Source organism: Corvus cornix, chromosome 1 (genome assembly GCF_000738735.6).
Source record: "Corvus cornix cornix isolate S_Up_H32 chromosome 1, ASM73873v5, whole genome shotgun sequence".
In the NCBI taxonomy this organism is placed as follows: Eukaryota; Metazoa; Chordata; class Aves; order Passeriformes; family Corvidae; genus Corvus; species Corvus cornix.
The window spans coordinates 12,528,675-12,542,713 of NC_046332.1; positions in this window are offsets into that span (position 1 = coordinate 12,528,675).

Genomic DNA, 14,039 nt, shown 5'->3' on the forward strand with positions numbered 1-14,039 from the left:
GCAGTGATGGGAGAGTGAGCTGCGTGGTGCTTGGCTGTAGGCTGGGGTTAAACCATGACAGAAGGCTAAAAATCAGAAGTGCCAGGTTCTCCTGAATGAATGAGTGTCAAGGATGGATTATCTGTGACAGGATGATTGAGGAATAGTCAGAGAATGACTGAATAAGAATAGCTCCTGGAAAATCAACCCATCAGTTTGATAACTGAGTTTTAATCAGGAATCTTGAGTGTTTTCTCTAGACCTTTGTTTGAACTATTTATAACATCAATGACCTAATTCAATTAGGTGAGAATTAGGAAAAATTCTTATTTATCTCTAGGCTAATTTTAGTTTCATTAGAGATGAATTATGAGTATTAGAATGGAAATATTATCAAATCTGGTATCTCCTCTGCCATAGGTTCTGAAAAAGACTTGGATTTGAATATTATAATATTTCAGTAGTTATGGTGGAACCTCATTTCTTAAGCAGGGGAATTCTGCTATCGGAGGGATTTTTTTGCATTCCCACTGTGTAAGTTAAATCTAGATTTTAAGATGCTCCCAACATAAAACTGGAATCCTGCTTAGTGTGAAAACGGTGAGAGCTAGAAATTCTAGAACACTGTGGAGATTTGGAGATCTAGGTCTCCTTGAGTTCCACATCCAAACTTTTTGATTTAAACCATTTCTGAGCAAAGCAAAGCTACAACACCTTTAGCTTGCAGCACTAATAATGTGAGATGAAAGAAATGCTAAAATTATAGACAAACATTATTTCTCACCATTCAGATTTAAATGAATCAATACTTTGTTCTCAGATTGTATTTTCACTAAAAGAGAGAATGCCAACTTTCATCAGTACCATTAATACTAAGTGCTCCCAAATTTCAGAATGAAATAATTATGTTAAACTAATGTGTGATTGAAAATAGTTACAGTTATATTGATTTACACTGTAGATCTGAGAATGGAATTTGCAAGCTTGGCAGGTTTGTAAAATAGAACCTTTTAATAAATCTAAAAATATTAGTTATACTGTAAAGTTGAGCATTTAACTATTCCATATGGCATTTAGCTATTAAAGAACAGAAGCACTGGCGGTTTAAAAATTATCTGATTTTATCAAGACATATTTCTCTAAATGCAGGAATATATTTCTAGGATAAAATTAGAAACAGACAATTTACTAAGTATGGATGTAGCAAGTATATTGAATGTGAGAAGAAAAATTAAATCATGAATCCTGGAATATGTGTGCCCATGTGAGTAGTTTGGATATAGGTATAGTAGAGTGGGACCACATCTGGATTGCACTTTCCAGCACTAATCGTTATTTTCTCATGCAAGAGAAATGCTTTTGATATAAAAAATTTGACTTGAACAGGTGTTTTTTTCTTCACCCTCCCTAATCCTCTTCCTATCTTGTAACATGGTATGAAAAGGCATATGGTCTGGAGTTTCAGGGTTTTTGGTAGCTGTGATTTTGCTTTATTTTACACTAAAATTTACTATGAGTCTCAGGGTACAGTTGCTCCACTTCTGTTTCATTATTTGACTATCCCACACCATGAGTAGTATAAATCTAGGATCAAGATTTGCCAGTACTGGCATTTCAGATGTTTAGGGAGATAATAAATCTATATTTAATTTAATTTAATCTATGCAACATGTATCATTACATTATAAATTTATTATGCTTCCCTATAAAAGAAATTGTGCGGTGTAGTTCTTGGTTGTCATAAATGCTACTTATTCTTTAGCTTCACATATAACCATACCTTCACATGTAACATCCTTTGTGCAGTCCTTGAAAAGGAGATTTGCTTATGGAAAGACTTCTCATGATGATGCCACAGGGCATGGTGGATTCAAATTCAACAAAGTGTTCTAAGACTAAAATTCAGAGATCAGAGAAGTAAATATATAAGTTGTAAATGAACTACATAGCAATTCAAGGCCACTGTTAAAGTACAAAAGAGCAGTACTTTGTTCAAAATAAATAACTCTAAATCAGATATCATACCATTTTTAATGGGGAATAGTCAAATGTTTATATCTTTGCTATGTTCTATCGCTTCACTGATTTTCTGTACTTAATAAGCAGGGGAAACCATAGAATATTTATTTTTTTATTACTGCAATACATGCACAATGGATAGATAATTTCTCTTTCATTGATATTGCAAGAATTGATCCAATCGTCAGTAAATAAAGGTTAAGTATTTTAAAGAGACCAAATCTTGACTGCGTGCAACTTTTCCAAAACTCCAATCTACTCTTCCCTACTCCTGTGGAAACATAGCAAGAGGTTAGTTTCTCTTATGGTTTTATGCAGAGATATATGGTGTGTTCCTTCATTATTAAAATGAAGTCACATGGAAGTTTAAACGGAAGAATATTTTTGCATCTGACTGCTGTTGTCTCTTTATTTCATAGAATCTTAGAATGTCTTGAGTTGGAAGGTGACTTAAAGATTATCTCGTCCCAATCCCCCTGCCATGGGCAGCAACACCTTCCACAAGACCAGCTGGCTCAGAGCTCCATCCAACCTGGCCTTGAACACTTCCAGGGATGGGAAATGCACAACATCCCTCAGAAGCCTGTGCCAGGGCCTTACCAGTCTCACAGTAAAGAAATTCTTCCTAATATCTGATCTAAACCTACTCTCTGTCAATTTGAAGCCATTCCACCTTGTCCTGTAACTCCAGGCCCTTGTAAATTGTCTCTCTCCGTCTTTCCTGTGCGCTCCCTGCAGGCACTGGAAGGCTGCAATTAGGTCATCCCAAAGCCTTCTCTTTTCCAGCCAGAACAATCCCAGTTCTCTCAGCCTTTCCTCATGGCAGAGCTGCTCCAGCCCTCTGATCACCTTGGTGGCCTCCTCTGGGCTGGCTCCAGCAGGTCCCTGTCCTTGCTGTGCTGGGACCCCAGAGCTGGATGCAGCACTGCAGGTGGGGTCTCAGCAGAGCAGGGCAGAGGGGCAGAATCCCCTCCCTGCCCTGCTGCCCACGGGGCTTTGGATGCATTTGTCTTTCTGCCCTCCCAGTGCACATTGCAAGTTTTAAAATGCTTCTAATAGTCATAGTAAACACTGAAAAATCAAAACCATATTACATATATAAGTAAAGACATATCTGGGTTCCCTTTTGAGAACAGACAAGCTCTTTTAAAAAATTCCAGTCATATTCCTGGTTTCCAATAATGCCAAGTCATAGTAGATTACATCCCTTCAATGGATTAGGTACAATAGGAAATTAGCTGAGCATTCCCTGATTAGCTGTCTTATATTAAAAATATTGGGAAAGCACAGGAAAAAATTATAATTTTAGATGTCTTTTCCATTAGTTGTTTTCTATTAGTCTCCACCGTCTTATAGATAAGGAAAATCAGATCCTCCTCATGTGAACAGAGATTTTAAGTGCTTGGTATCATTCTGCCCAAAAGGTATGAACAGGAGGTAAATATGGTCTATTAAGTTTATGTAAAATGGGATTATTTTACACACAGACAAGCATTGTACAACTTCACAATCTAATCTCAATGTGGAAAAAAAATCCTATATGGAAATGTTAGAATCATATCTATTGCGCTGTCAAGTAGTACTTTAAGTATTACAAAGGTAAATAGAATGGAATAGAGCATGACAGAAAAAATAGATGGCATAAATTTTTCTGGCAAATCGAGGCCTCAGTGGAAAGCTCCAGGATACTTGTGACCATCTAAGCCTAATTCCTGTGTATCTTTTATAAGAGCAGACTCAAGAAATTCTTACATATATTTATTTCCATATAGAGGTGACCTAAATACTAGTTCTCTGTCAAACAATTAGCAGAATAGCAGTCTTCACTGCATGGTCTTTTTTATCCAAACAAGAAATTCTGAGCTCTAAAAACCCCCTTGTAACCCTGTCAGCCCTGCTTAACCTCCATTAGAGGCTTCAATTTAGCTGTCTGTCTTCTCTGAAGTCTAAAAGCTGTTACTTGGCTGTCATAAACTGAGATGGCTGGTGGTCATGGCTATTGCAGTGGATAAAGGCTGGAGCTGAGAGGCGAGGAGAAATAGAAAAACCATGCTGCTGGCTCTGTGTGTGCTCTTCTCTATAGTGAAGGTGAAGTCTGAGCTTTTCCATACGTTGCCAATCTGCCGATTTTCATACATATGCCCTCAAAACATTTAAGAAAGGAAGGATGATTCAAAAAAATTGGTTGCAGTTCTTCAAAACATCAGGTTATTATTGAAAATATGCAATTATAACTCTCCTCTATTTTTTAGAATAGTGTTTTCAAATTATCTAATGTTTTTGAAGGGAAGAATGTCATGAAAAGCATATAGGAACTTGCTGAAAATGCTACAGCAATAAAGAATTTAAGTGATTTCAGTGAATTCAGGTGAAATGGTTCTAATTACATGCATTCTGTTTGAAATTCAAATGTGAAAAACCACAGGAAATCAGGAGGTGATTTTGGAACATATTTGGTACATTAGAGAAGAAAGAAAAAATCTTTTCTGAGGTAATGATCACTAAAATATTAACCAGAGTGAAAAGTATATAACTTTCAGGCAAAGAAACTCTCCCCTCTACTCCTATTCCCCTTGAGATCTTTTATTTTTTTAAAGGCATTATATTAAAAATTATATGGGTAAAAGAAATAATTCTCAATGTTTTAAATTTGTTTTGCAGTTCTAACATAAAAGTACAAGGAATGAATAAGAAAATTTTACTTGAATGCATGATTTTAGGAAGTTTCAGAAATTGCACTGAAAAGTGATGGGAAAACACTCCTCTTTTCTCTTGGTGTACAAAGAAGAAATTTCTTGTTTCATTTCCCCCTTTTGTATCAGCAATAATGTGGCAGCAGGACCAGGGCAGTGATTGTCCCCCTGTGCTGGGCACTGGTGAGGCCACACCTCAAATACTGTGTCCAGTTTTGGGCCCCTCATTACAGGAAGGACATTGAGGGTCTGGAGTGTGTCCAGAGAAGGGAACAGAGCTGGGGAAGGGTCAGGAGCACAAGTCTGATGAGGAACAGCTAAGGGAGCTGGGGGGACTCATCCTGGAGAAAAGGAGGCTCAGGGGGAACCTTATCACTCTACAACTCCCTGAATGGAGGGTGGAGCCAGGTGGGCATCAGTCTCTTCTCCCAAAGAACAACTAGCTAGGACAAGATAGGACAAGAGGAAATGGCCTTAAGATGCACCAGGGGAAGATTAGATTGGACATTAGGAATAATTTATTCAATCAAATGGTTTTCAAGTATCGGAACAAACTGCCCAGGGAAGACATAGCGTCAATGCTCCTGGAGGTATTTTAAAGACGTGTAGATGTGGCACTGAGGGTCATGGTTTAGTGGTGGGCTTGGCAGTGCTGGGTTAACAGTTGGACTCAATGATCTTAAAGGTCTTTAACCTAAACTATTTTATGATTCTTTAATTTTAAAGGGTAATCTCTTTCACTCCTAGCTTCTTTGCCCATTGGGGGAATTGAATGTCTCTCTTCATCTGGGAGAGAAGAGGGACATTACACTTATTTTATTTTCCAGAAGGCATGTCCCACCTCTCACTTTCTCAAAAGCAAATGAAGAGCAAAGTTCTACCCTGCCATGTCGCTCAGTCTTTTTTTCTGTTTCAGCCAAGCACCCTGGTTTAGTTAATTTCCTGTATATCTTGAAGCAAGGAAGCTGAGGCCACAATTATTCCTCTTGTGGGCACTCTTGCTTTCTCTTTTAGTGATACATATGGTTTTCTTGCAGTGCCATAGGAAAAATGTGGTGCTTTGAAATTTTTTAAAGTTAATGTTGTACTTTCTGGTATGTTCTTCATACCTGCACCATCACAACATGAGACACATCCCCACGTACAATCCTACAGCTCTAGTAATACCTGTTCACATATCTGAAGTATTTACCAGGTGCCCCACAATCTTTTACTTTCTAAGTAGTCTGGGGAACTAGATACTAAAAGATAAATCAGGACATTCAGTGGGCAGAAGTCTTTCAAAGCAAATGTTTCTCAGGGATTTCTTAGGTTTCAGGTCTTTCTAATCCGGGAAAAAGAGCTGGAGAAAAAGTTTTAAGCCGGTTTTGACAGTATTCTAGTCTCATGTAGCTATAGGGAAAAAAAGTGTTTGTATTCCAATGTGGGATTAAAACAAATTTGGTACCTCAAAACTCCATTATGCAGATATAGTTCTGATCCAGTCCCCTGAGGAACAGACAGAACAAAAAAGAGAAACATCTGTCTTTGTTTTTAAAGCACATCTTTGAAACAAATAAATGAATTCTCATGGCCATTTCAGGTTTAGGAACCAGAAAGAGTTACAGCCTAAATAAACCTATATTAACAGTTCAGCAGTAACATCCATGCTCCTGTTTCAGATGTGGCTGCTTTCTTTTGCTATTATTTACATTCTCTGCTGCTACTTTAAAACTGGATAATTGATGAGAGCTGTGTTAATCACTTTTGCTTCTTTGAAGCTACTCATTTGAGAATAGGAAATAAAAAACCTTACAGGGACATTTTAAGGAACATGTAACCTCTGTACTAAATGACTATTCTGTTTTTGTTGTTCCCTCTTCTCCCAACACGTTAAAGTTGTGCTCTAAAAACTTAGCAAAGCAACTACTTATCCTCTAACAAAGAAACATTAAATTTATTGAATTAGGGAAGAGTGGCCATTTGTCCTTCACACAGCTTTATATAGGTTCTTTCTTAAATTATAAGCAGGGAAAACAATGCTTTTATGTCACAGAATATAACAAGGATTCATTTTGTCTCAAGAAAAAAAAATTCATCCCTTTTATGAGAGAGAACACATGCCACATTATGTATATTATTTTTAATAAATCTCTAATCATTAATTTTTCAAGTTTTCCTTTCATATTTTTGTTTAAATGTGACTTAAAATCAAAATAATGCATAGAAGCTATTCTGCTAACATATATATTATTGCAATTAACTATGTGCCACTTAATTGTGTTGAAAACTTCCTTTTACTGTTAGTTTAAAGTTTCCTTTGTGGAGCATCTTGTCTTTCTACATACCTGTGCTGTTTATATGAAAATGTTCATTCTGAGACAGCTTTTTTTGTCTTGGTGTGTCTCAAGAATTCCACTTATGAGATGTTGTATTAAGATACAGAATTCCAATTCCACATATGGCATTAATCCAAATTAATAAAATGCAGCTGAGTGAAGCCACTGGCTAAATATAGGAATCTATATAATTGAAGATACTTTTAATAAAGATAATTCTTAAATTCAGCTATTGGAATTTGGAAATGCAATGAATGTACCTTAAGCATTGTAAATAGATGGAAAAATCCTGGAAGGTCATGCAAAGCTTGTGGTAATTTAAGAGGTTTTTTTTGAAGACATTTTGCTGCTTCAATCTTTAACATAAATAGTACAGTAAATTTTCTCATTTGACTTTGTATGACATTGTAGAAATATAAGTCTTGCATATAGTCACGTTTAAGAGAAAAACCAAACCAAAACCAGCCAATCAAGCAACCCAAGCTTCAGCCTGTTCTCATAAATGCCAGTCCATTTCTTTGTTATAATTGTTTTAGTTTGTGTTTACTCTGCACTGGGAAATGTTTTGCTGGGGCTTCACACAAACCAGGTATGATGCTTAAGCACAGAATCACTGGTCGCACGTTGTTTAGGAATTCATGGGGGAAATAAACTGAAACCGCGACAAAATAGAAAATTCCCAAACAATTTTGGAATGAGAATGTTTAGGTGTGGATTTCTACTGTGAGGATGTTGTCTTGGATCATTTGAAGGATGGAAAGAGGTTGTCATAGCAGACTGCTGCAATCTACAGTCATAGACCTAAAATTAATCTACTTTATTCACTGGAGATTCTAATTAAGATATTGCCAAAGAGTATTTGTTTAAAGTGTCATTGAACATAAAATTTGATAGCACATTATTAGTAATAAAGACAAATAAATGTGTGAGAGGAGGAAGATCAAAACACGAGTGTGCTGCCTCTGTGTGTGATATGTGCTGGCAGCTGTTCTAAGTGATGTAAGCTTCAACTTTAACTGCAGTACCTGTTTGAAGACAGCTAAAGACATAATTCGAAACAGCAGCAATAAGCAACACTATTATTATTTTTATTATTATTATTATTATTATTAATGAATACAGAATAACAGAATGCCAGGTCTATATCTAGGTCAGTTTTTAGATCATAAGATTCCATCACTAATGCTTAAATTAATGAAATTATATTGATTTTCCTTTATTTCTCCTCATCATAGGAAAATAATTTTAATATTTTGAGGACAATGTTTAATAGTGTGTTGAGCTGCAAATTGATTTAAATCACCAACACATGCAATCAGTGTGTAATCACTGCTTGTTTTCATTTTTTTAGGAAAAATTCCATAAATTCATGCTATGATATTATTTTCTAGTTCCTGTGACACTGAATGCACTGTGTGGATGAATCTCTATCTCTTTGTAGGTGATTTTTTGGCAGTTGAAAAGTGATGGTACCTGTCCCTGATCCTAATTATACACCTGTTTCTTGCAAAATTTAATACTAGGAATTGATCTCCTTATAGCACTGGATATGAAAAGCCATGAAAAGCAAGGAATTAAGAATGTCGAGTTAATATAAAATGTTTAAAAATTAATTTTAATAGACATAGTTTGGCTAAGAGAGTGATAGTGATCAATACCTTGCAGTAGAAATTCTATTCATTATTGCTGTTTGCAAATAATGCATTGATTAATTATTAACAATGCAACAGACAGAGCTTAACATTTGATGTAATTAAGGGACAGACTCAATGAACTTGGGCTGAAGTGCTCATTAAAAGTTAATTGAGCAGTGGAAAAATTTAGGTTGTCCCAGACTCTTGAGTTGTTTTCACAGACTTTCTATACTGGACACACGTGGCCTGCAGGGACACACAGACGATGAGAAGTTTGAAATTTATAAAAAGCCCAGGGAAAAGTTTAGCCTCAGGCATCAGCTTACAGTCTACTGATCTTGTTAAGAGTATGTCTTGGTTTTGAAAGACAGGTGTCTGCTAAGGAAGGCAGAAGCCTCCCTTGAAGTGGCAGATATAACACCTTTCCCTCTGAGTTATCATAATTTTGAAATCAAGGGCCTTTAGGCAAAGATGTGGGAAATAGGAATAACAGTTCTTTAATATATATATATATATATATATATAACCAGTCAAACAAAACAACAACAACTATGGCCAGTAACAGCAAACACAAACCCAGTGCCAGCCTTCTCGGCTGTCGGGCCCTTTCCCTCGGGTGCAGTTCCGCTCGCAGCCGGCAGGGGCGCTGGCGGCTCCCGGTGAGCAGGGCAGGCGCGATGGTTCCCCCGCGGCTGCAGGGGGCGCTCCGGAGCCGAGCTCGGGGAGCAACGCGGGCACCGGTGGCCTGGGATTCCCGGGAAGGGATGGAACAAAGGCTTCACAAACCCCTGGGCAGCCGATCCCAGACTCTCAGGAACAGCAGGCTGGAACGGCAGGCTGGAGCGGCAGGCTGGAGCGGCAGGCACAAACACAAATCCGCGGGTGGCAGACGAGATGTATCCAAAAGGGGAACCCCACGGAGGCCCAGGCAGGCAGGGTGAGCACGGCTACAACGCAGCGAAAGCTCGAAGCAGCAGCGGGGCAGGGCGGCCACAGCCCGGCCTCCAGCAGGGCAGGGAAAGTGGCTTTGGGATCCCAGCATTGTTTCCAGCAGAAAGAAAAACGGCCGAAAAAAGGAACCAGCAGCTCCTTTCTCTGCAGCTTCTCTCTCCGGACGCTGAGAGCGAACTGAACCCACACCCAGGTGAAACAAAAAAAGTGGCCAGGCCCTTTTGTCTTCTCTTAAGCACCCAGCGATTTATCGTCTTAGTAACAGAATGGGGGAAAATTCCTTTAACAGAAAAAATAACTAGATCTCTTAAAACCCCAACAGAGTAATACAGCTGTTATTTGTTACAAAAAATACAAGAAGCAAACATATTTTTCTGTGACTGGCACTTATATCTGAGAAAATTTGGTGGGTGCCTGTTCCACCTGTATTTCATAGTTAGCACCAGTTACAATGCAGCTTCTAAAACCACAATGTGCATGACATGACTCATCTGTGAAAATTTCATTTGATATCTGAGATCAATGGTGTATTTAATGCATCTAGAACCACAGATAACATCATTTTAATTAAAAATGCTAGCAGAGTAATTACTTTTTAAGCATATGGCCGCAGACAAGAAAATTGAATGACACTTAAATTGGGTTTGTAAGAAAATGAATTTGCATTAAAAAGTAGCTATTAGCCATTTCAGTGACAATGTGGGAGATCAAGGTTATAGATCTTTGCTCTGTAGGTTGAGAAACCTGTTTTATGAGAGCTGATATATATGGGCTTTAAGGAAAATGAGGTTTCAGTGATTTTTCACATCTAAGTTTCAGTTTAATTAGTATCATCACAAGGAAAAGCATTTGTTCCTTTTAGGGAAGAGTGGACAAATGGCCCCTTCAAAAATCAGGGGAAAATGTCATGGCTCTGAAATTAAAGCAAGTGGGCAGTAATTACTGGGCATGAAGAGATTGTTTAAATTGATTTCTGCAATTTTTTTTTTAAATGCACCATTAATCAAGGTAAAGTTTCAGTATAGTAAGGTATGAAGGGACATAAACTGAGGAAGAAAGCACAGACAACTTTTCCTGATGTTTCATCACTGTTGCAGTGGGGATACTGTAACACATGTACCAAACCAGGAGTCCCGTGGAAAAGAAATATATATGGACAGATTCTTGGTAGATGTTTCAGAGATGGTTATTTCTCCAGCCGCGTGGCCGGAGCTCTGCCGAGGAACTCTTACAATCACGGGACCCGAGGGTCCTTGCCCGCGCAGGGAAACGCAAAACAACCAACGGGGAACGAGGCTGACCAGGGGCTAGGAAACCCCGTGCCTGTCCCCTCAGGGCCCCTCTCCCAGGGCTACATGGCGGGGGGAGGAGACCCCGACATTGCTCCTTCCTGGAATGAATGTTTTCATGGAGGAGATTAGCAGGAGCACCAGAACAGCTTCAGCTGCTGAGTTTCACAGGACAAAGAGATTCTAGAGAGACACTGTGACGTTTCCTTGTGCCTTTCTGTCTTTCTTGCATTCTGGAAAAAAAGGAATCGGCCCAGCCTCTGATAGTCTACGCTCCACTTGCTGCATGTCTGGCTGTGGCAGCTCACGTCCAAACACAACTGCGTCCTTGTTGAGCACGGCAATGGATGGCCACAAGCAGGGAGGTTCCCCAGGGAACGTCAAGGGAGACACCTGGGGAAGCGCAGAGGATAGGGATAGCTCGGGGAGGAGACGCCGTTGGGTGTCTCTGATGATGGTGCCAGCACCCTGAAGGAGCAGCCAAGACAGGTGCTGGAAGCAGACATGTCCTGCCCTTTTCCGCTGTCACAGGGACACAGGACACACTTGTTGCCACAGGTCCAGCAGACTTGATCCAGGAACAATGGATCAAGTGGCCATGCATTGGTAGGGAATGGCCTCCAGCTCCAGCAAGAGCAAAGCAGGATCCTCTAGCAGCAAAGCCTGAGCTTGGGAACTGGGCCGTCTCCTCAGCAGACACCAAAGCGCTTCCCGCCCCCCCTGGACGTCTGCCACCGCTCCCTGCTTTTCTTCAGTGCCGGCTGCTTCTTCCATTGCTCCAAGCAAGTCCAAGCTTGCTTTGGAAGCTCATGCATGTGTCTTTAAGGGGCCTGCATGGAGGAGAGGGACAGCAGCTGCAGCACAGGGCTTGTGTCCCATCAGAGTCTCTCTCTCACGATGGCACCAATGCGGCTGCGGAAGGCGAGTCTGCCCTTGGAATAAATGAATCGGTTTCGGGGTGTTGATTGTTACTGTTTGGATGAGATATAAAAGAGGGGAGTTGATAGTTGAACAAACGGGCATGTTAACTGAGGATATTGCAAGACTGCCCAGGTGTAATATCAGAGTGTGAGCACCAGGTGGAGACGCAATTGGGGACGTGATGACGTGATGGACTAGAAAATCACCTCATGCAGGTGATGTCAACATCTTGGACCGCTACTGGATAAAGGATTATCCAATCATTCAACGCCCTCGGGAAATGATTGGACAAAAGTGCATGTTGATAAAGACCAATAGAAGCCCTGGAAGTGAGCCAATCAGAAGAAGGATCCCAAATATAGCAGTTGTGAAGTGACAGAGGGTATAAGAACGGACCTGGGACTTTATCCGGGGGTCCTCCTGCGGAACTTGGGGTCCGAGGGAGCACCCAGTGGGTCGCACTGTCCTTTTTTGAGTGTTGGTTTACTCTGGCTTGTCTCACGGAGCCTGGGCTTATCCTGGGTTCCCGCTCTCAGTTGTTAATAAATAAAGGAGTTGGCTTTTCTTTCCAAAAAGTCTCAGCCTCGTTTACAACACCCTCAAGCACGGCCACTGAAGTCAGTCAAGGGCACGGGCTGCAGCCGAAGCTGCCGAGCGTCGCTGTGAGGCTGGCAAGGCAAGAGAAAGCCATTGTGGCCAATTCTGCTGGAGCCTTTTGCCCAGCCACGTGCAGTTGTGCCCACAGTATCCCCCCGTTTGGCATCCCGGCTGGTGCGGATGCTTTGTTGAGCAGGCGTTCGGGCTGCTGCTGTTCCTGTGCACGCTCTGGTGCTGTTTCTGCGGCGTCCAGAGCCGCTTTGGCAGCAGCGACTCGGCAGCCCTGCTCGAGGAGACATCGCCGGCCTCCCCGTGGAGGCAGCAGCTGTGCGGGCCCCGAGCTCTGTGTCAGGGGGGCCTCGGTCACAGCACCGTGGCCTGGGCAGCCGCGGGGGCCCGGGCTGGCCGCCAGCCCTGCCTCTGCCCGCTGCCCCTTATTGGCAGCGGCCAGTGGCCGTGCCCCGGCATGGCCCCCTGCCCTCCTTGTCCCCAGCCGGCCCAGCCTGGGCACCTTGCGGTGTTCCCTGTTGGGGAAGATGAAACAGGAAAACCTTGGAAATATGATTGCCTGACAAAAGATTTTGGGAATATGAAAACTACAGGCAACATCGAAATGAAAGCCACTTTTGAAATACCAGGTCTTAGTTACTGAACAACTAGAAAACAATGGTATGGCCACTGAAGTAATCCCCTCTTGATTGAACAATACCCTCTGCTTGCAAGCAGGTCCAAGGGTCAGAGCAGACCCTACTAGCTCAGCAGAAGGGGTCCAAAGAGTAGTTTTTAGAAGTTAAGATGTAACACTCTATGGTAATATAAGAACTCTTATAGGCTGTATGTAAATGCTATAGGATTTGTATCTTGTATTAGATTGGTTAGTGACAATTAGAATATTCAGTACAGAAGATGATTTATTGTATTGTAACCAGGACTTCAGACACTTCTCATTCTCTCTTCACTTCTACTTCTCTTCTCATACTTCTACTCTTACTTCCACTCTTGCTCTTACACCCTCTCTCTCTCTCTCTCACCCGTTCACTCTCTTGCTCTCTTGGGCCTGCTCAGAGCTGAGTCTACCAGCTCTGAGCAGTGCCCCAATACCCACGCCCTTTACAATAAACCGACTGTGTCCCAAGACCTGCCTATAAAGATCTCTCGTCTCCATCCGTTACCGTCTATGTCCGGCCGTCCCGACTGGACCCCCGAACCCCCGAAACCTACAGTTCCCCACCTCCTGCTGAGGCCCGGCCTCGAGGGCTTCTGCCGCAGGCCTGGGAGACAGGCGCATTGGGGAAGTGCCGGAACAGCCGGGTGGCAGGAACGAGGCGGCTGCCTGGGGGCTGCTTATGGCCTTTGACACCCGGTTCCTCAGGCCTTCCCACCACCCGGCCCTCAGGCTCTCCCAGCCCGGCCCGGCAGCGCCGCAGCCCCAACGGAGCTCCAGAGGGGCCGGATCGAGAGGCACCTCGGAGCCCTCAGCAGTCCAGCCAGCAACGCACGGGCAGGAGGAACAGACGGCGGTTCCTGCCCGGGACAGGAGTTGCGGCCACCTCCAGGCACCGGTCTCGCAGCCGTCCCCGCAGCTCCGGCCCCTGCCCAGCCGCTCTGTCGGCAGCGTTAAGGCTTCAGCAAGAAAAA